The sequence below is a fragment of the Rhinoderma darwinii genome (genome assembly GCF_050947455.1).
Source record: "Rhinoderma darwinii isolate aRhiDar2 chromosome 5 unlocalized genomic scaffold, aRhiDar2.hap1 SUPER_5_unloc_29, whole genome shotgun sequence".
NCBI lineage: Eukaryota > Metazoa > Chordata > Amphibia > Anura > Rhinodermatidae > Rhinoderma > Rhinoderma darwinii.
The window spans coordinates 115396-135113 of NW_027461786.1; the positions used below are offsets into that span (position 1 = coordinate 115396).

At 46.7% G+C, this 19718-nt stretch overlaps 10 non-coding genes across 10 annotated transcripts; all 10 read left to right on the forward strand.

Moving 5' to 3' along the window:
• Nucleotides 1-63: 63 nt before the first annotated feature.
• LOC142689427 (U2 spliceosomal RNA) lies at nucleotides 64-251 on the forward strand. The gene has a single exon (XR_012858319.1). It is a non-coding gene; the product is annotated as a U2 spliceosomal RNA (small nuclear RNA).
• A 1276-nt stretch (nucleotides 252-1527) lies between these two features.
• LOC142689341 (U2 spliceosomal RNA) lies at nucleotides 1528-1718 on the forward strand. The gene has a single exon (XR_012858241.1). It is a non-coding gene; the product is annotated as a U2 spliceosomal RNA (small nuclear RNA).
• A 1284-nt stretch (nucleotides 1719-3002) lies between these two features.
• LOC142689342 (U2 spliceosomal RNA) lies at nucleotides 3003-3193 on the forward strand. Its single transcript, XR_012858242.1, has one exon. It is a non-coding gene; the product is annotated as a U2 spliceosomal RNA (small nuclear RNA).
• A 1280-nt stretch (nucleotides 3194-4473) lies between these two features.
• On the forward strand, nucleotides 4474-4664 carry LOC142689407 (U2 spliceosomal RNA). Its single transcript, XR_012858301.1, has one exon. It is a non-coding gene; the product is annotated as a U2 spliceosomal RNA (small nuclear RNA).
• Nucleotides 4665-5952: 1288 nt separating this feature from the next.
• LOC142689343 (U2 spliceosomal RNA) lies at nucleotides 5953-6143 on the forward strand. Its single transcript, XR_012858243.1, has one exon. It is a non-coding gene; the product is annotated as a U2 spliceosomal RNA (small nuclear RNA).
• Nucleotides 6144-7423: 1280 nt separating this feature from the next.
• On the forward strand, nucleotides 7424-7614 carry LOC142689345 (U2 spliceosomal RNA). The gene has a single exon (XR_012858245.1). It is a non-coding gene; the product is annotated as a U2 spliceosomal RNA (small nuclear RNA).
• A 1280-nt stretch (nucleotides 7615-8894) lies between these two features.
• Nucleotides 8895-9085, forward strand: LOC142689346 (U2 spliceosomal RNA). Its single transcript, XR_012858246.1, has one exon. It is a non-coding gene; the product is annotated as a U2 spliceosomal RNA (small nuclear RNA).
• Nucleotides 9086-10373: 1288 nt separating this feature from the next.
• Nucleotides 10374-10564, forward strand: LOC142689347 (U2 spliceosomal RNA). The gene has a single exon (XR_012858247.1). It is a non-coding gene; the product is annotated as a U2 spliceosomal RNA (small nuclear RNA).
• Nucleotides 10565-11852: 1288 nt separating this feature from the next.
• LOC142689401 (U2 spliceosomal RNA) lies at nucleotides 11853-12043 on the forward strand. The gene has a single exon (XR_012858296.1). It is a non-coding gene; the product is annotated as a U2 spliceosomal RNA (small nuclear RNA).
• A 1296-nt stretch (nucleotides 12044-13339) lies between these two features.
• LOC142689402 (U2 spliceosomal RNA) lies at nucleotides 13340-13530 on the forward strand. Its single transcript, XR_012858297.1, has one exon. It is a non-coding gene; the product is annotated as a U2 spliceosomal RNA (small nuclear RNA).
• Nucleotides 13531-19718: the final 6188 nt, after the last annotated feature.

Consider the following 19718-nt stretch of genomic DNA (forward strand, 5'->3'; position numbering starts at 1 on the left):
AGAAGTAGGCTGAATCGCTGCAAGGGCTGAACAGCAGTATCGGGCAGGCTCGGGCAACGCGCGGCCCGTTCGGGTTATCGCTAAGATCAAGTGTAGTATCTGTTCTTATCAGTTTAATATCTGATACGTCCCCTATCTGGGGACCATATATTAAATGGATTTTTAGAACAGGGAGATGGAAATAGAGCTTGCTCTGTCCACTCCACGCATTGACCTGGTATTGCAGTATTTCCAGGACCGGTGCACCCTTTCCTTATGTGTTGACTAAAAGCAGATTCCAAAAGTGTTTTTTGTCTTTGCTATTGTTTCTGTCTTTCTGAAGGGATCTCCCCTTTTAATCCCATTATTTCAACACCTGTTGGACAATGCATGAGTGATAATGAGCTCATTGATTAAATGCAATTAATGAATAGATTGCCACCTCTTGTTGTGTGTCGTCTGTGTTTCTGTGTTTCCGGCATTTCACATTGGAACACCTCATTCACCTTCCTTGTCTTCTCTCCGCCCTCCCTTTTAGGTAAGTTAAAGAGCTGCACCTGAGCCAGCCACTGATTGATTGATTGATTGATTGATTGATTGATTGATTGATGCAGCACAACAGTCAAATAGTGGAGTGGAGTAGGGGAACAGCAAACAGCCAATAAAGCAGCCCGCCCGCTCGCCTGCCCGCCACAATGGACCTACCTGTGTACACTAGATGGATGTGATGGAATGTACTGTCGTCCCTACATTTCAAGAAGAAGTAAGAATTGCAGTTGCAACAAAGCCTTGCTTGCCTACAAAGAGAGCAGCAATTTGGATTTGTTACTATGTTACCTAGAAGAATAACAAACTGTGCAAGGATGGAGGTTGTAGGAGCAAGGAGAAGTTGTCTGTAAAGTTGGTGGATGCCTATTTTCCATTTTGCAGTCCCTTGTCTCCCTCTTGTGGCCTCCTGGAGGCAACTAGCTGTGCAAAAAAAAGACAGCCTGGCGGCCGGCTGTTGCAGTGTTGCCCTCTCAGGCAACACTGAGTGACTGACTGAGCCTCACCGTCTTATATAAAGTTCAGACGGAACTTTGCACGTGTCATAGTGGAGCCCTCAGGATTCCAGAGCCAGCTTTCTGACATCATAATGGGGCCTCAGAGATAAAAGCCTGGGCCCAGGCAGTGTTGGTCAGTGCTGCTCAGCAGGCAGCACTGGACTGGACTGGATTACAGCTGATACAAGGTGTGAAGGAACAAGGGGTGGCTGTGGGCATGCACTTGCTGCCGCTGCCAGTGTTTATCTGCATGGCAGCAGGGCATTTGGGCGTTGCCAGGAAGGCGTTTTTATGTAGATTCCTCCTCTTTCAGCACTGCATTGTGGTGCAAGCAAAAGAAGCAAATCCTGTCTGGCTTCCTCTCCGGCCTTTATTCACCTCCCGTGTAGCTGTGAGTGTGTGAGCCTGCAGGGCCCCATGGAATTGCCTAGAAGTAGGCTGAATCGCTGCAAGGGCTGAACAGCAGTATCGGGCAGGCTCGGGCAACGCGCGGCCCGTTCGGGTTATCGCTTCTCGGCCTTTTGGCTAAGATCAAGTGTAGTATCTGTTCTTATCAGTTTAATATCTGATACGTCCCCTATCTGGGGACCATATATTAAATGGATTTTTAGAACAGGGAGATGGAAATAGAGCTTGCTCTGTCCACTCCACGCATTGACCTGGTATTGCAGTATTTCCAGGACCGGTGCACCCTTTCCTTATGTGTTGACTAAAAGCAGATTCCAAAAGTGTTTTTTGTCTTTGCTATTGTTTCTGTCTTTCTGAAGGGATCTCCCCTTTTAATCCCATTATTTCAACACCTGTTGGACAATGCATGAGTGATAATGAGCTCATTGATTAAATGCAATTAATGAATAGATTGCCACCTCTTGTTGTGTGTCGTCTGTGTTTCTGTGTTTCCGGCATTTCACATTGGAACACCTCATTCACCTTCCTTGTCTTCTCTCCGCCCTCCCTTTTAGGTAAGTTAAAGAGCTGCACCTGAGCCAGCCACTGATTGATTGATTGATTGATTGATTGATTGATTGATTGATTGATTGATGCAGCACAACAGTCAAATAGTGGAGTGGAGTAGGGGAACAGCAAACAGCCAATAAAGCAGCCCGCCCGCTCGCCTGCCCGCCACAATGGACCTACCTGTGTACACTAGATGGATGTGATGGAATGTACTGTCGTCCCTACATTTCAAGAAGAAGTAAGAATTGCAGTTGCAACAAAGCCTTGCTTGCCTACAAAGAGAGCAGCAATTTGGATTTGTTACTATGTTACCTAGAAGAATAACAAACTGTGCAAGGATGGAGGTTGTAGGAGCAAGGAGAAGTTGTCTGTAAAGTTGGTGGATGCCTATTTTCCATTTTGCAGTCCCTTGTCTCCCTCTTGTGGCCTCCTGGAGGCAACTAGCTGTGCAAAAAAAAGACAGCCTGGCGGCCGGCTGTTGCAGTGTTGCCCTCTCAGGCAACACTGAGTGACTGACTGAGCCTCACCGTCTTATATAAAGTTCAGACGGAACTTTGCACGTGTCATAGTGGAGCCCTCAGGATTCCAGAGCCAGCTTTCTGACATCATAATGGGGCCTCAGAGATAAAAGCCTGGGCCCAGGCAGTGTTGGTCAGTGCTGCTCAGCAGGCAGCACTGGACTGGACTGGATTACAGCTGATACAAGGTGTGAAGGAACAAGGGGTGGCTGTGGGCATGCACTTGCTGCCGCTGCCAGTGTTTATCTGCATGGCAGCAGGGCATTTGGGCGTTGCCAGGAAGGCATTTTTATGTAGATTCCTCCTCTTTCAGCACTGCATTGTGGTGCAAGCAAAAGAAGCAAATCCTGTCTGGCTTCCTCTCCGGCCTTTATTCACCTCCCGTGTAGCTGTGAGTGTGTGAGCCTGCAGGGCCCCATGGAATTGCCTAGAAGTAGGCTGAATCGCTGCAAGGGCTGAACAGCAGTATCGGGCAGGCTCGGGCAACGCGCGGCCCGTTCGGGTTATCGCTTCTCGGCCTTTTGGCTAAGATCAAGTGTAGTATCTGTTCTTATCAGTTTAATATCTGATACGTCCCCTATCTGGGGACCATATATTAAATGGATTTTTAGAACAGGGAGATGGAAATAGAGCTTGCTCTGTCCACTCCACGCATTGACCTGGTATTGCAGTATTTCCAGGACCGGTGCACCCTTTCCTTATGTGTTGACTAAAAGCAGATTCCAAAAGTGTTTTTTGTCTTTGCTATTGTTTCTGTCTTTCTGAAGGGATCTCCCCTTTTAATCCCATTATTTCAACACCTGTTGGACAATGCATGAGTGATAATGAGCTCATTGATTAAATGCAATTAATGAATAGATTGCCACCTCTTGTTGTGTGTCGTCTGTGTTTCTGTGTTTCCGCCATTTCACATTGGAACACCTCATTCACCTTCCTTGTCTTCTCTCCGCCCTCCCTTTTAGGTAAGTTAAAGAGCTGCACCTGAGCCAGCCACTGATTGATTGATTGATTGATTGATTGATTGATTGATTGATTGATGCAGCACAACAGTCAAATAGTGGAGTGGAGTAGGGGAACAGCAAACAGCCAATAAAGCAGCCCGCCCGCTCGCCTGCCCGCCACAATGGACCTACCTGTGTACACTAGATGGATGTGATGGAATGTACTGTCGTCCCTACATTTCAAGAAGAAGTAAGAATTGCAGTTGCAACAAAGCCTTGCTTGCCTACAAAGAGAGCAGCAATTTGGATTTGTTACTATGTTACCTAGAAGAATAACAAACTGTGCAAGGATGGAGGTTGTAGGAGCAAGGAGAAGTTGTCTGTAAAGTTGGTGGATGCCTATTTTCCATTTTGCAGTCCCTTGTCTCCCTCTTGTGGCCTCCTGGAGGCAACTAGCTGTGCAAAAAAAAGACAGCCTGGCGGCCGGCTGTTGCAGTGTTGCCCTCTCAGGCAACACTGAGTGACTGACTGAGCCTCACCGTCTTATATAAAGTTCAGACGGAACTTTGCACGTGTCATAGTGGAGCCCTCAGGATTCCAGAGCCAGCTTTCTGACATCATATTGGGGCCTCAGAGATAAAAGCCTGGGCCCAGGCAGTGTTGGTCAGTGCTGCTCAGCAGGCAGCACTGGACTGGACTGGATTACAGCTGATACAAGGTGTGAAGGAACAAGGGGTGGCTGTGGGCATGCACTTGCTGCCGCTGCCAGTGTTTATCTGCATGGCAGCAGGGCATTTGGGCGTTGCCAGGAAGGCGTTTTTATGTAGATTCCTCCTCTTTCAGCACTGCATTGTGGTGCAAGCAAAAGAAGCAAATCCTGTCTGGCTTCCTCTCCGGCCTTTATTCACCTCCCGTGTAGCTGTGAGTGTGTGAGCCTGCAGGGCCCCATGGAATTGCCTAGAAGTAGGCTGAATCGCTGCAAGGGCTGAACAGCAGTATCGGGCAGGCTCGGGCAACGCGCGGCCCGTTCGGGTTATCGCTTCTCGGCCTTTTGGCTAAGATCATGTGTAGTATCTGTTCTTATCAGTTTAATATCTGATACGTCCCCTATCTGGGGACCATATATTAAATGGATTTTTAGAACAGGGAGATGGAAATAGAGCTTGCTCTGTCCACTCCACGCATTGACCTGGTATTGCAGTATTTCCAGGACCGGTGCACCCTTTCCTTATGTGTTGACTAAAAGCAGATTCCAAAAGTGTTTTTTGTCTTTGCTATTGTTTCTGTCTTTCTGAAGGGATCTCCCCTTTTAATCCCATTATTTCAACACCTGTTGGACAATGCATGAGTGATAATGAGCTCATTGATTAAATGCAATTAATGAATAGATTGCCACCTCTTGTTGTGTGTCGTCTGTGTTTCTGTGTTTCCGGCATTTCACATTGGAACACCTCATTCACCTTCCTTGTCTTCTCTCCGCCCTCCCTTTTAGGTAAGTTAAAGAGCTGCACCTGAGCCAGCCACTGATTGATTGATTGATTGATTGATTGATTGATTGATTGATTGATTGATTGATGCAGCACAACAGTCAAATAGTGGAGTGGAGTAGGGGAACAGCAAACAGCCAATAAAGCAGCCCGCCCGCTCGCCTGCCCGCCACAATGGACCTACCTGTGTACACTAGATGGATGTGATGGAATGTACTGTCGTCCCTACATTTCAAGAAGAAGTAAGAATTGCAGTTGCAAGAAAGCCTTGCTTGCCTACAAAGAGAGCAGCAATTTGGATTTGTTACTATGTTACCTAGAAGAATAACAAACTGTGCAAGGATGGAGGTTGTAGGAGCAAGGAGAAGTTGTCTGTAAAGTTGGTGGATGCCTATTTTCCATTTTGCAGTCCCTTGTCTCCCTCTTGTGGCCTCCTGGAGGCAACTAGCTGTGCAAAAAAAAGACAGCCTGGCGGCCGGCTGTTGCAGTGTTGCCCTCTCAGGCAACACTGAGTGACTGACTGAGCCTCACCGTCTTATATAAAGTTCAGACGGAACTTTGCACGTGTCATAGTGGAGCCCTCAGGATTCCAGAGCCAGCTTTCTGACATCATAATGGGGCCTCAGAGATAAAAGCCTGGGCCCAGGCAGTGTTGGTCAGTGCTGCTCAGCAGGCAGCACTGGACTGGACTGGATTACAGCTGATACAAGGTGTGAAGGAACAAGGGGTGGCTGTGGGCATGCACTTGCTGCCGCTGCCAGTGTTTATCTGCATGGCAGCAGGGCATTTGGGCGTTGCCAGGAAGGCGTTTTTATGTAGATTCCTCCTCTTTCAGCACTGCATTGTGGTGCAAGCAAAAGAAGCAAATCCTGTCTGGCTTCCTCTCCGGCCTTTATTCACCTCCCGTGTAGCTGTGAGTGTGTGAGCCTGCAGGGCCCCATGGAATTGCCTAGAAGTAGGCTGAATCGCTGCAAGGGCTGAACAGCAGTATCGGGCAGGCTCGGGCAACGCGCGGCCCGTTCGGGTTATCGCTTCTCGGCCTTTTGGCTAAGATCAAGTGTAGTATCTGTTCTTATCAGTTTAATATCTGATACGTCCCCTATCTGGGGACCATATATTAAATGGATTTTTAGAACAGGGAGATGGAAATAGAGCTTGCTCTGTCCACTCCACGCATTGACCTGGTATTGCAGTATTTCCAGGACCGGTGCACCCTTTCCTTATGTGTTGACTAAAAGCAGATTCCAAAAGTGTTTTTTGTCTTTGCTATTGTTTCTGTCTTTCTGAAGGGATCTCCCCTTTTAATCCCATTATTTCAACACCTGTTGGACAATGCATGAGTGATAATGAGCTCATTGATTAAATGCAATTAATGAATAGATTGCCACCTCTTGTTGTGTGTCGTCTGTGTTTCTGTGTTTCCGGCATTTCACATTGGAACACCTCATTCACCTTCCTTGTCTTCTCTCCGCCCTCCCTTTTAGGTAAGTTAAAGAGCTGCACCTGAGCCAGCCACTGATTGATTGATTGATTGATTGATTGATTGATTGATTGATTAATGCAGCACAACAGTCAAATAGTGGAGTGGAGTAGGGGAACAGCAAACAGCCAATAAAGCAGCCCGCCCGCTCGCCTGCCCGCCACAATGGACCTACCTGTGTACACTAGATGGATGTGATGGAATGTACTGTCGTCCCTACATTTCAAGAAGAAGTAAGAATTGCAGTTGCAACAAAGCCTTGCTTGCCTACAAAGAGAGCAGCAATTTGGATTTGTTACTATGTTACCTAGAAGAATAACAAACTGTGCAAGGATGGAGGTTGTAGGAGCAAGGAGAAGTTGTCTGTAAAGTTGGTGGATGCCTATTTTCCATTTTGCAGTCCCTTGTCTCCCTCTTGTGGCCTCCTGGAGGCAACTAGCTGTGCAAAAAAAAGACAGCCTGGCGGCCGGCTGTTGCAGTGTTGCCCTCTCAGGCAACACTGAGTGACTGACTGAGCCTCACCGTCTTATATAAAGTTCAGACGGAACTTTGCACGTGTCATAGTGGAGCCCTCAGGATTCCAGAGCCAGCTTTCTGACATCATAATGGGGCCTCAGAGATAAAAGCCTGGGCCCAGGCAGTGTTGGTCAGTGCTGCTCAGCAGGCAGCACTGGACTGGACTGGATTACAGCTGATACAAGGTGTGAAGGAACAAGGGGTGGCTGTGGGCATGCACTTGCTGCCGCTGCCAGTGTTTATCTGCATGGCAGCAGGGCATTTGGGCGTTGCCAGGAAGGCGTTTTTATGTAGATTCCTCCTCTTTCAGCACTGCATTGTGGTGCAAGCAAAAGAAGCAAATCCTGTCTGGCTTCCTCTCCGGCCTTTATTCACCTCCCGTGTAGCTGTGAGTGTGTGAGCCTGCAGGGCCCCATGGAATTGCCTAGAAGTAGGCTGAATCGCTGCAAGGGCTGAACAGCAGTATCGGGCAGGCTCGGGCAACGCGCGGCCCGTTCGGGTTATCGCTTCTCGGCCTTTTGGCTAAGATCAAGTGTAGTATCTGTTCTTATCAGTTTAATATCTGATACGTCCCCTATCTGGGGACCATATATTAAATGGATTTTTAGAACAGGGAGATGGAAATAGAGCTTGCTCTGTCCACTCCACGCATTGACCTGGTATTGCAGTATTTCCAGGACCGGTGCACCCTTTCCTTATGTGTTGACTAAAAGCAGATTCCAAAAGTGTTTTTTGTCTTTGCTATTGTTTCTGTCTTTCTGAAGGGATCTCCCCTTTTAATCCCATTATTTCAACACCTGTTGGACAATGCATGAGTGATAATGAGCTCATTGATTAAATGCAATTAATGAATAGATTGCCACCTCTTGTTGTGTGTCGTCTGTGTTTCTGTGTTTCCGGCATTTCACATTGGAACACCTCATTCACCTTCCTTGTCTTCTCTCCGCCCTCCCTTTTAGGTAAGTTAAAGAGCTGCACCTGAGCCAGCCACTGATTGATTGATTGATTGATTGATTGATTGATTGATTGATTGATGCAGCACAACAGTCAAATAGTGGAGTGGAGTAGGGGAACAGCAAACAGCCAATAAAGCAGCCCGCCCGCTCGCCTGCCCGCCACAATGGACCTACCTGTGTACACTAGATGGATGTGATGGAATGTACTGTCGTCCCTACATTTCAAGAAGAAGTAAGAATTGCAGTTGCAAGAAAGCCTTGCTTGCCTACAAAGAGAGCAGCAATTTGGATTTGTTACTATGTTACCTAGAAGAATAACAAACTGTGCAAGGATGGAGGTTGTAGGAGCAAGGAGAAGTTGTCTGTAAAGTTGGTGGATGCCTATTTTCCATTTTGCAGTCCCTTGTCTCCCTCTTGTGGCCTCCTGGAGGCAACTAGCTGTGCAAAAAAAAGACAGCCTGGCGGCCGGCTGTTGCAGTGTTGCCCTCTCAGGCAACACTGAGTGACTGACTGAGCCTCACCGTCTTATATAAAGTTCAGACGGAACTTTGCACGTGTCATAGTGGAGCCCTCAGGATTCCAGAGCCAGCTTTCTGACATCATAATGGGGCCTCAGAGATAAAAGCCTGGGCCCAGGCAGTGTTGGTCAGTGCTGCTCAGCAGGCAGCACTGGACTGGACTGGATTACAGCTGATACAAGGTGTGAAGGAACAAGGGGTGGCTGTGGGCATGCACTTGCTGCCGCTGCCAGTGTTTATCTGCATGGCAGCAGGGCATTTGGGCGTTGCCAGGAAGGCGTTTTTATGTAGATTCCTCCTCTTTCAGCACTGCATTGTGGTGCAAGCAAAAGAAGCAAATCCTGTCTGGCTTCCTCTCCGGCCTTTATTCACCTCCCGTGTAGCTGTGAGTGTGTGAGCCTGCAGGGCCCCATGGAATTGCCTAGAAGTAGGCTGAATCGCTGCAAGGGCTGAACAGCAGTATCGGGCAGGCTCGGGCAACGCGCGGCCCGTTCGGGTTATCGCTTCTCGGCCTTTTGGCTAAGATCAAGTGTAGTATCTGTTCTTATCAGTTTAATATCTGATACGTCCCCTATCTGGGGACCATATATTAAATGGATTTTTAGAACAGGGAGATGGAAATAGAGCTTGCTCTGTCCACTCCACGCATTGACCTGGTATTGCAGTATTTCCAGGACCGGTGCACCCTTTCCTTATGTGTTGACTAAAAGCAGATTCCAAAAGTGTTTTTTGTCTTTGCTATTGTTTCTGTCTTTCTGAAGGGATCTCCCCTTTTAATCCCATTATTTCAACACCTGTTGGACAATGCATGAGTGATAATGAGCTCATTGATTAAATGCAATTAATGAATAGATTGCCACCTCTTGTTGTGTGTCGTCTGTGTTTCTGTGTTTCCGGCATTTCACATTGGAACACCTCATTCACCTTCCTTGTCTTCTCTCCGCCCTCCCTTTTAGGTAAGTTAAAGAGCTGCACCTGAGCCAGCCACTGATTGATTGATTGATTGATTGATTGATTGATTGATTGATTGATTGATTAATGCAGCACAACAGTCAAATAGTGGAGTGGAGTAGGGGAACAGCAAACAGCCAATAAAGCAGCCCGCCCGCTCGCCTGCCCGCCACAATGGACCTACCTGTGTACACTAGATGGATGTGATGGAATGTACTGTCGTCCCTACATTTCAAGAAGAAGTAAGAATTGCAGTTGCAACAAAGCCTTGCTTGCCTACAAAGAGAGCAGCAATTTGGATTTGTTACTATGTTACCTAGAAGAATAACAAACTGTGCAAGGATGGAGGTTGTAGGAGCAAGGAGAAGTTGTCTGTAAAGTTGGTGGATGCCTATTTTCCATTTTGCAGTCCCTTGTCTCCCTCTTGTGGCCTCCTGGAGGCAACTAGCTGTGCAAAAAAAAGACAGCCTGGCGGCCGGCTGTTGCAGTGTTGCCCTCTCAGGCAACACTGAGTGACTGACTGAGCCTCACCGTCTTATATAAAGTTCAGACGGAACTTTGCACGTGTCATAGTGGAGCCCTCAGGATTCCAGAGCCAGCTTTCTGACATCATAATGGGGCCTCAGAGATAAAAGCCTGGGCCCAGGCAGTGTTGGTCAGTGCTGCTCAGCAGGCAGCACTGGACTGGACTGGATTACAGCTGATACAAGGTGTGAAGGAACAAGGGGTGGCTGTGGGCATGCACTTGCTGCCGCTGCCAGTGTTTATCTGCATGGCAGCAGGGCATTTGGGCGTTGCCAGGAAGGCGTTTTTATGTAGATTCCTCCTCTTTCAGCACTGCATTGTGGTGCAAGCAAAAGAAGCAAATCCTGTCTGGCTTCCTCTCCGGCCTTTATTCACCTCCCGTGTAGCTGTGAGTGTGTGAGCCTGCAGGGCCCCATGGAATTGCCTAGAAGTAGGCTGAATCGCTGCAAGGGCTGAACAGCAGTATCGGGCAGGCTCGGGCAACGCGCGGCCCGTTCGGGTTATCGCTTCTCGGCCTTTTGGCTAAGATCAAGTGTAGTATCTGTTCTTATCAGTTTAATATCTGATACGTCCCCTATCTGGGGACCATATATTAAATGGATTTTTAGAACAGGGAGATGGAAATAGAGCTTGCTCTGTCCACTCCACGCATTGACCTGGTATTGCAGTATTTCCAGGACCGGTGCACCCTTTCCTTATGTGTTGACTAAAAGCAGATTCCAAAAGTGTTTTTTGTCTTTGCTATTGTTTCTGTCTTTCTGAAGGGATCTCCCCTTTTAATCCCATTATTTCAACACCTGTTGGACAATGCATGAGTGATAATGAGCTCATTGATTAAATGCAATTAATGAATAGATTGCCACCTCTTGTTGTGTGTCGTCTGTGTTTCTGTGTTTCCGGCATTTCACATTGGAACACCTCATTCACCTTCCTTGTCTTCTCTCCGCCCTCCCTTTTAGGTAAGTTAAAGAGCTGCACCTGAGCCAGCCACTGATTGATTGATTGATTGATTGATTGATTGATTGATTGATTGATTGATTGATGCAGCACAACAGTCAAATAGTGGAGTGGAGTAGGGGAACAGCAAACAGCCAATAAAGCAGCCCGCCCGCTCGCCTGCCCGCCACAATGGACCTACCTGTGTACACTAGATGGATGTGATGGAATGTACTGTCGTCCCTACATTTCAAGAAGAAGTAAGAATTGCAGTTGCAACAAAGCCTTGCTTGCCTACAAAGAGAGCAGCAATTTGGATTTGTTACTATGTTACCTAGAAGAATAACAAACTGTGCAAGGATGGAGGTTGTAGGAGCAAGGAGAAGTTGTCTGTAAAGTTGGTGGATGCCTATTTTCCATTTTGCAGTCCCTTGTCTCCCTCTTGTGGCCTCCTGGAGGCAACTAGCTGTGCAAAAAAAAGACAGCCTGGCGGCCGGCTGTTGCAGTGTTGCCCTCTCAGGCAACACTGAGTGACTGACTGAGCCTCACCGTCTTATATAAAGTTCAGACGGAACTTTGCACGTGTCATAGTGGAGCCCTCAGGATTCCAGAGCCAGCTTTCTGACATCATAATGGGGCCTCAGAGATAAAAGCCTGGGCCCAGGCAGTGTTGGTCAGTGCTGCTCAGCAGGCAGCACTGGACTGGACTGGATTACAGCTGATACAAGGTGTGAAGGAACAAGGGGTGGCTGTGGGCATGCACTTGCTGCCGCTGCCAGTGTTTATCTGCATGGCAGCAGGGCATTTGGGCGTTGCCAGGAAGGCGTTTTTATGTAGATTCCTCCTCTTTCAGCACTGCATTGTGGTGCAAGCAAAAGAAGCAAATCCTGTCTGGCTTCCTCTCCGGCCTTTATTCACCTCCCGTGTAGCTGTGAGTGTGTGAGCCTGCAGGGCCCCATGGAATTGCCTAGAAGTAGGCTGAATCGCTGCAAGGGCTGAACAGCAGTATCGGGCAGGCTCGGGCAACGCGCGGCCCGTTCGGGTTATCGCTTCTCTGCCTTTTGGCTAAGATCAAGTGTAGTATCTGTTCTTATCAGTTTAATATCTGATACGTCCCCTATCTGGGGACCATATATTAAATGGATTTTTAGAACAGGGAGATGGAAATAGAGCTTGCTCTGTCCACTCCACGCATTGACCTGGTATTGCAGTATTTCCAGGACCGGTGCACCCTTTCCTTATGTGTTGACTAAAAGCAGATTCCAAAAGTGTTTTTTGTCTTTGCTATTGTTTCTGTCTTTCTGAAGGGATCTCCCCTTTTAATCCCATTATTTCAACACCTGTTGGACAATGCATGAGTGATAATGAGCTCATTGATTAAATGCAATTAATGAATAGATTGCCACCTCTTGTTGTGTGTCGTCTGTGTTTCTGTGTTTCCGGCATTTCACATTGGAACACCTCATTCACCTTCCTTGTCTTCTCTCCGCCCTCCCTTTTAGGTAAGTTAAAGAGCTGCACCTGAGCCAGCCACTGATTGATTGATTGATTGATTGATTGATTGATTGATTGATTGATTGATTGATTGATTGATGCAGCACAACAGTCAAATAGTGGAGTGGAGTAGGGGAACAGCAAACAGCCAATAAAGCAGCCCGCCCGCTCGCCTGCCCGCCACAATGGACCTACCTGTGTACACTAGATGGATGTGATGGAATGTACTGTCGTCCCTACATTTCAAGAAGAAGTAAGAATTGCAGTTGCAACAAAGCCTTGCTTGCCTACAAAGAGAGCAGCAATTTGGATTTGTTACTATGTTACCTAGAAGAATAACAAACTGTGCAAGGATGGAGGTTGTAGGAGCAAGGAGAAGTTGTCTGTAAAGTTGGTGGATGCCTATTTTCCATTTTGCAGTCCCTTGTCTCCCTCTTGTGGCCTCCTGGAGGCAACTAGCTGTGCAAAAAAAAGACAGCCTGGCGGCCGGCTGTTGCAGTGTTGCCCTCTCAGGCAACACTGAGTGACTGACTGAGCCTCACCGTCTTATATAAAGTTCAGACGGAACTTTGCACGTGTCATAGTGGAGCCCTCAGGATTCCAGAGCCAGCTTTCTGACATCATAATGGGGCCTCAGAGATAAAAGCCTGGGCCCAGGCAGTGTTGGTCAGTGCTGCTCAGCAGGCAGCACTGGACTGGACTGGATTACAGCTGATACAAGGTGTGAAGGAACAAGGGGTGGCTGTGGGCATGCACTTGCTGCCGCTGCCAGTGTTTATCTGCATGGCAGCAGGGCATTTGGGCGTTGCCAGGAAGGCGTTTTTATGTAGATTCCTCCTCTTTCAGCACTGCATTGTGGTGCAAGCAAAAGAAGCAAATCCTGTCTGGCTTCCTCTCCGGCCTTTATTCACCTCCCGTGTAGCTGTGAGTGTGTGAGCCTGCAGGGCCCCATGGAATTGCCTAGAAGTAGGCTGAATCGCTGCAAGGGCTGAACAGCAGTATCGGGCAGGCTCGGGCAACGCGCGGCCCGTTCGGGTTATCGCTTCTCTGCCTTTTGGCTAAGATCAAGTGTAGTATCTGTTCTTATCAGTTTAATATCTGATACGTCCCCTATCTGGGGACCATATATTAAATGGATTTTTAGAACAGGGAGATGGAAATAGAGCTTGCTCTGTCCACTCCACGCATTGACCTGGTATTGCAGTATTTCCAGGACCGGTGCACCCTTTCCTTATGTGTTGACTAAAAGCAGATTCCAAAAGTGTTTTTTGTCTTTGCTATTGTTTCTGTCTTTCTGAAGGGATCTCCCCTTTTAATCCCATTATTTCAACACCTGTTGGACAATGCATGAGTGATAATGAGCTCATTGATTAAATGCAATTAATGAATAGATTGCCACCTCTTGTTGTGTGTCGTCTGTGTTTCTGTGTTTCCGGCATTTCACATTGGAACACCTCATTCACCTTCCTTGTCTTCTCTCCGCCCTCCCTTTTAGGTAAGTTAAAGAGCTGCACCTGAGCCAGCCACTGATTGATTGATTGATTGATTGATTGATTGATTGATTGATTGATTGATTGATGCAGCACAACAGTCAAATAGTGGAGTGGAGTAGGGGAACAGCAAACAGCCAATAAAGCAGCCCGCCCGCTCGCCTGCCCGCCACAATGGACCTACCTGTGTACACTAGATGGATGTGATGGAATGTACTGTCGTCCCTACATTTCAAGAAGAAGTAAGAATTGCAGTTGCAACAAAGCCTTGCTTGCCTACAAAGAGAGCAGCAATTTGGATTTGTTACTATGTTACCTAGAAGAATAACAAACTGTGCAAGGATGGAGGTTGTAGGAGCAAGGAGAAGTTGTCTGTAAAGTTGGTGGATGCCTATTTTCCATTTTGCAGTCCCTTGTCTCCCTCTTGTGGCCTCCTGGAGGCAACTAGCTGTGCAAAAAAAAGACAGCCTGGCGGCCGGCTGTTGCAGTGTTGCCCTCTCAGGCAACACTGAGTGACTGACTGAGCCTCACCGTCTTATATAAAGTTCAGACGGAACTTTGCACGTGTCATAGTGGAGCCCTCAGGATTCCAGAGCCAGCTTTCTGACATCATAATGGGGCCTCAGAGATAAAAGCCTGGGCCCAGGCAGTGTTGGTCAGTGCTGCTCAGCAGGCAGCACTGGACTGGACTGGATTACAGCTGATACAAGGTGTGAAGGAACAAGGGGTGGCTGTGGGCATGCACTTGCTGCCGCTGCCAGTGTTTATCTGCATGGCAGCAGGGCATTTGGGCGTTGCCAGGAAGGCGTTTTTATGTAGATTCCTCCTCTTTCAGCACTGCATTGTGGTGCAAGCAAAAGAAGCAAATCCAGAAGAGGCTGGACGCAGCTGCAGGCTTAAGGGAAGCCGACATGACCGTCCTGGTAGGGAAAGGGTTAATGTTACGAGGTCAGGGAAAGTTGAAGGAGCTGAAGGAGGGACGGGGAGGAGTTAAGGGGGGCGGGGGGGCCGTTACTGCGCTTCCCGCTGTTTCTCGGCATTGAGCCGGAAGCAGCGGGAGGAGTAACACACAGTAAGCAAAGCTCCCCGTTGCCCGGTTTTTTAGTAATGGCAGAGGCCTTGATTTTAGAGCGGCTGCGCGCCGCTGCTGTGCACCACGGTCCCGGATGGCTGGAGGAGACCGTGGCTGCATTAACGCGGATCCCGGACGCCGTTTCGCCACGTCGGGCACGGCGTTCGGGGTCTGTTGTAAGGGACATCAAAACCACAAAAAAGGCCATACTCACTAGGTAGGTGGGTGGGTGAAAACCCGTTCCCATCAGGACGCAGACGGGTCAAAGAATGCTGCAGAAGGAGTGTGCATTAAGTAGTGATAGCCCCTCCCACTAGTCTTGAGGGGAGTGGCGGACTAAGTGCTCAAAGGTGTGCGATAAATGAGTGTCAGTGTAGTGCTAGGGTGTGAATGGATGGTAAAAAATAAATATGTATGTATGAAAGTGTGTAATAATGTAAAAAAAAAAAAAAAATAAATAAATAAATAAATGTGATAAATAGGGGTCAGTGCTGTGAATAGTACATGGGGTGTCAGTACTATGTGTAATACGTGGAGGGATAATGTGCTGGTCGTCAGGCATGGCGTATCTTGCCGAATAACAGCCTATTTGTAACGCCGCTAGTGTTAGCTAAAGCGGGCTGCTCTGCATTCCAAACCAAACGCCAGCACATCATGCCCTCCCAGCATATAAGACCCGGCTGCGTCCTGAAAAAAAGTGTAGTATACGTAGTAAGAAATATCCATGAAACATGGGGTATTAGTTGTTATTTTGGCCAAAATACGCAAAGCTCGCAACCCAACGTCAAGGGTCCCCAGTGCCTTGCGAGTCCCTAACCAGAACTTTTCGTTCCTAATTTAAAAACACAAACAGAAAAAATGGGACATAAAGATCATCAAAACCACAAAAAAGGCCATACTCACTAGGTAGGTGGGTGGGTGAAAACCCGTTCCCATCAGGACGCAGACGGGTCAAAGAATGCTGCAGAAGGAGTGTGCATTAAGTAGTGATAGCCCCTCCCACTAGTCTTGAGGGGAGTGGCGGACTAAGTGCTCAAAGGTGTGCGATAAATGAGTGTCAGTGTAGTGCTAGGGTGTGAATGGATGGTAAAAAATAAATATGTATGTATGAAAGTGTGTAATAATGTAAAAAAAAAAAAAAAAATAAATAAATAAATAAATAAATGTGATAAATAGGGGTCAGTGCTGTGAATAGTACATGGGGTGTCAGTACTATGTGTAATACGTGGAGGGATAATGTGCTGGTCGTCAGGCATGGCGTATCTTGCCGAATAACAGCCTATTTGTAACGCCGCTAGTGTTAGCTAAAGCGGGCTGCTCTGCATTCCAAACCAAACGCCAGCACATCATGCCCTCCCAGCATATAAGACCCGGCTGCGTCCTGAAAAAAAGTGTAGTATACGTAGTAAGAAATATCCATGAAACATGGGGTATTAGTTGTTATTTTGGCCAAAATACGCAAAGCTCGCAACCCAACGTCAAGGGTCCCCAGTGCCTTGCGAGTCCCTAACCAGAACTTTTCGTTCCTAATTTAAAAACACAAACAGAAAAAATGGGACATAAAGATCATCAAAACCACAAAAAAGGCCATACTCACTAGGTAGGTGGGTGGGTGAAAACCCGTTCCCATCAGGACGCAGACGGGTCAAAGAATGCTGCAGAAGGAGTGTGCATTAAGTAGTGATAGCCCCTCCCACTAGTCTTGAGGGGAGTGGCGGACTAAGTGCTCAAAGGTGTGCGATAAATGAGTGTCAGTGTAGTGCTAGGGTGTGAATGGATGGTAAAAAATAAATATGTATGTATGAAAGTGTGTAATAATGTAAAAAAAAAAAAAAAAAAAAAAAAAAAAAAAAAAAATAAATAAATAAATAAATAAATAAATAAATGTGATAAATAGGGGTCAGTGCTGTGAATAGTACATGGGGTGTCAGTACTATGTGTAATACGTGGAGGGATAATGTGCTGGTCGTCAGTTCTGGTTAGGGACTCGCAAGGCACTGGGGACCCTTGACGTTGGGTTGCGAGCTTTGCGTATTTTGGCCAAAATAACAACTAATACCCCATGTTTCATGGATATTTCTTACTACGTATACTACACTTTTTTTCAGGACGCAGCCGGGTCTTATATGCTGGGAGGGCATGATGTGCTGGCGTTTGGTTTGGAATGCAGAGCAGCCCGCTTTAGCTAACACTAGCGGCGTTACAAATAGGCTGTTATTCGGCAAGATACGCCATGCCTGACGACCAGCACATTATCCCTCCACGTATTACACATAGTACTGACACCCCATGTACTATTCACAGCACTGACCCCTATTTATCACATTTATTTATTTATTTATTTATTTTTTTTTTTTTTTTTACATTATTACACACTTTCATACATACATATTTATTTTTTACCATCCATTCACACCCTAGCACTACACTGACACTCATTTATCGCACACCTTTGAGCACTTAGTCCGCCACTCCCCTCAAGACTAGTGGGAGGGGCTATCACTACTTAATGCACACTCCTTCTGCAGCATTCTTTGACCCGTCTGCGTCCTGATGGGAACGGGTTTTCACCCACCCACCTACCTAGTGAGTATGGCCTTTTTTGTGGTTTTGATGATCTTTATGTCCCATTTTTTCTGTTTGTGTTTTTAAATTAGGAACGAAAAGTTCTGGTTAGGGACTCGCAAGGCACTGGGGACCCTTGACGTTGGGTTGCGAGCTTTGCGTATTTTGGCCAAAATAACAACTAATACCCCATGTTTCATGGATATTTCTTACTACGTATACTACACTTTTTTTCAGGACGCAGCCGGGTCTTATATGCTGGGAGGGCATGATGTGCTGGCGTTTGGTTTGGAATGCAGAGCAGCCCGCTTTAGCTAACACTAGCGGCGTTACAAATAGGCTGTTATTCGGCAAGATACGCCATGCCTGACGACCAGCACATTATCCCTCCACGTATTACACATAGTACTGACACCCCATGTACTATTCACAGCACTGACCCCTATTTATCACATTTATTTATTTATTTATTTATTTTTTTTTTTTTTTTACATTATTACACACTTTCATACATACATATTTATTTTTTACCATCCATTCACACCCTAGCACTACACTGACACTCATTTATCGCACACCTTTGAGCACTTAGTCCGCCACTCCCCTCAAGACTAGTGGGAGGGGCTATCACTACTTAATGCACACTCCTTCTGCAGCATTCTTTGACCCGTCTGCGTCCTGATGGGAACGGGTTTTCACCCACCCACCTACCTAGTGAGTATGGCCTTTTTTGTGGTTTTGATGATCTTTATGTCCCATTTTTTCTGTTTGTGTTTTTAAATTAGGAACGAAAAGTTCTGGTTAGGGACTCGCAAGGCACTGGGGACCCTTGACGTTGGGTTGCGAGCTTTGCGTATTTTGGCCAAAATAACAACTAATACCCCATGTTTCATGGATATTTCTTACTACGTATACTACACTTTTTTTCAGGACGCAGCCGGGTCTTATATGCTGGGAGGGCATGATGTGCTGGCGTTTGGTTTGGAATGCAGAGCAGCCCGCTTTAGCTAACACTAGCGGCGTTACAAATAGGCTGTTATTCGGCAAGATACGCCATGCCTGACGACCAGCACATTATCCCTCCACGTATTACACATAGTACTGACACCCCATGTACTATTCACAGCACTGACCCCTATTTATCACATTTATTTATTTATTTATTTATTTATTTTTTTTTTTACATTATTACACACTTTCATACATACATATTTATTTTTTACCATCCATTCACACCCTAGCACTACACTGACACTCATTTATCGCACACCTTTGAGCACTTAGTCCGCCACTCCCCTCAAGACTAGTGGGAGGGGCTATCACTACTTAATGCACACTCCTTCTGCAGCATTCTTTGACCCGTCTGCGTCCTGATGGGAACGGGTTTTCACCCACCCACCTACCTAGTGAGTATGGCCTTTTTTGTGGTTTTGATGATCTTTATGTCCCATTTTTTCTGTTTGTGTTTTTAAATTAGGAACGAAAAGTTCTGGTTAGGGACTCGCAAGGCACTGGGGACCCTTGACGTTGGGTTGCGAGCTTTGCGTATTTTGGCCAAAATAACAACTAATACCCCATGTTTCATGGATATTTCTTACTACGTATACTACACTTTTTTTCAGGACGCAGCCGGGTCTTATATGCTGGGAGGGCATGATGTGCTGGCGTTTGGTTTGGAATGCAGAGCAGCCCGCTTTAGCTAACACTAGCGGCGTTACAAATAGGCTGTTATTCGGCAAGATACGCCATGCCTGACGACCAGCACATTATCCCTCCACGTATTACACATAGTACTGACACCCCATGTACTATTCACAGCACTGACCCCTATTTATCACATTTATTTATTTATTTATTTATTTTTTATTTTTTTTTTACATTATTACACACTTTCATACATACATATTTATTTTTTACCATCCATTCACACCCTAGCACTACACTGACACTCATTTATCGCACACCTTTGAGCACTTAGTCCGCCACTCCCCTCAAGACTAGTGGGAGGGGCTATCACTACTTAATGCACACTCCTTCTGCAGCATTCTTTGACCCGTCTGCGTCCTGATGGGAACGGGTTTTCACCCACCCACCTACCTAGTGAGTATGGCCTTTTTTGTGGTTTTGATGATCTTTATGTCCCATTTTTTCTGTTTGTGTTTTTAAATTAGGAACGAAAAGTTCTGGTTAGGGACTCGCAAGGCACTGGGGACCCTTGACGTTGGGTTGCGAGCTTTGCGTATTTTGGCCAAAATAACAACTAATACCCCATGTTTCATGGATATTTCTT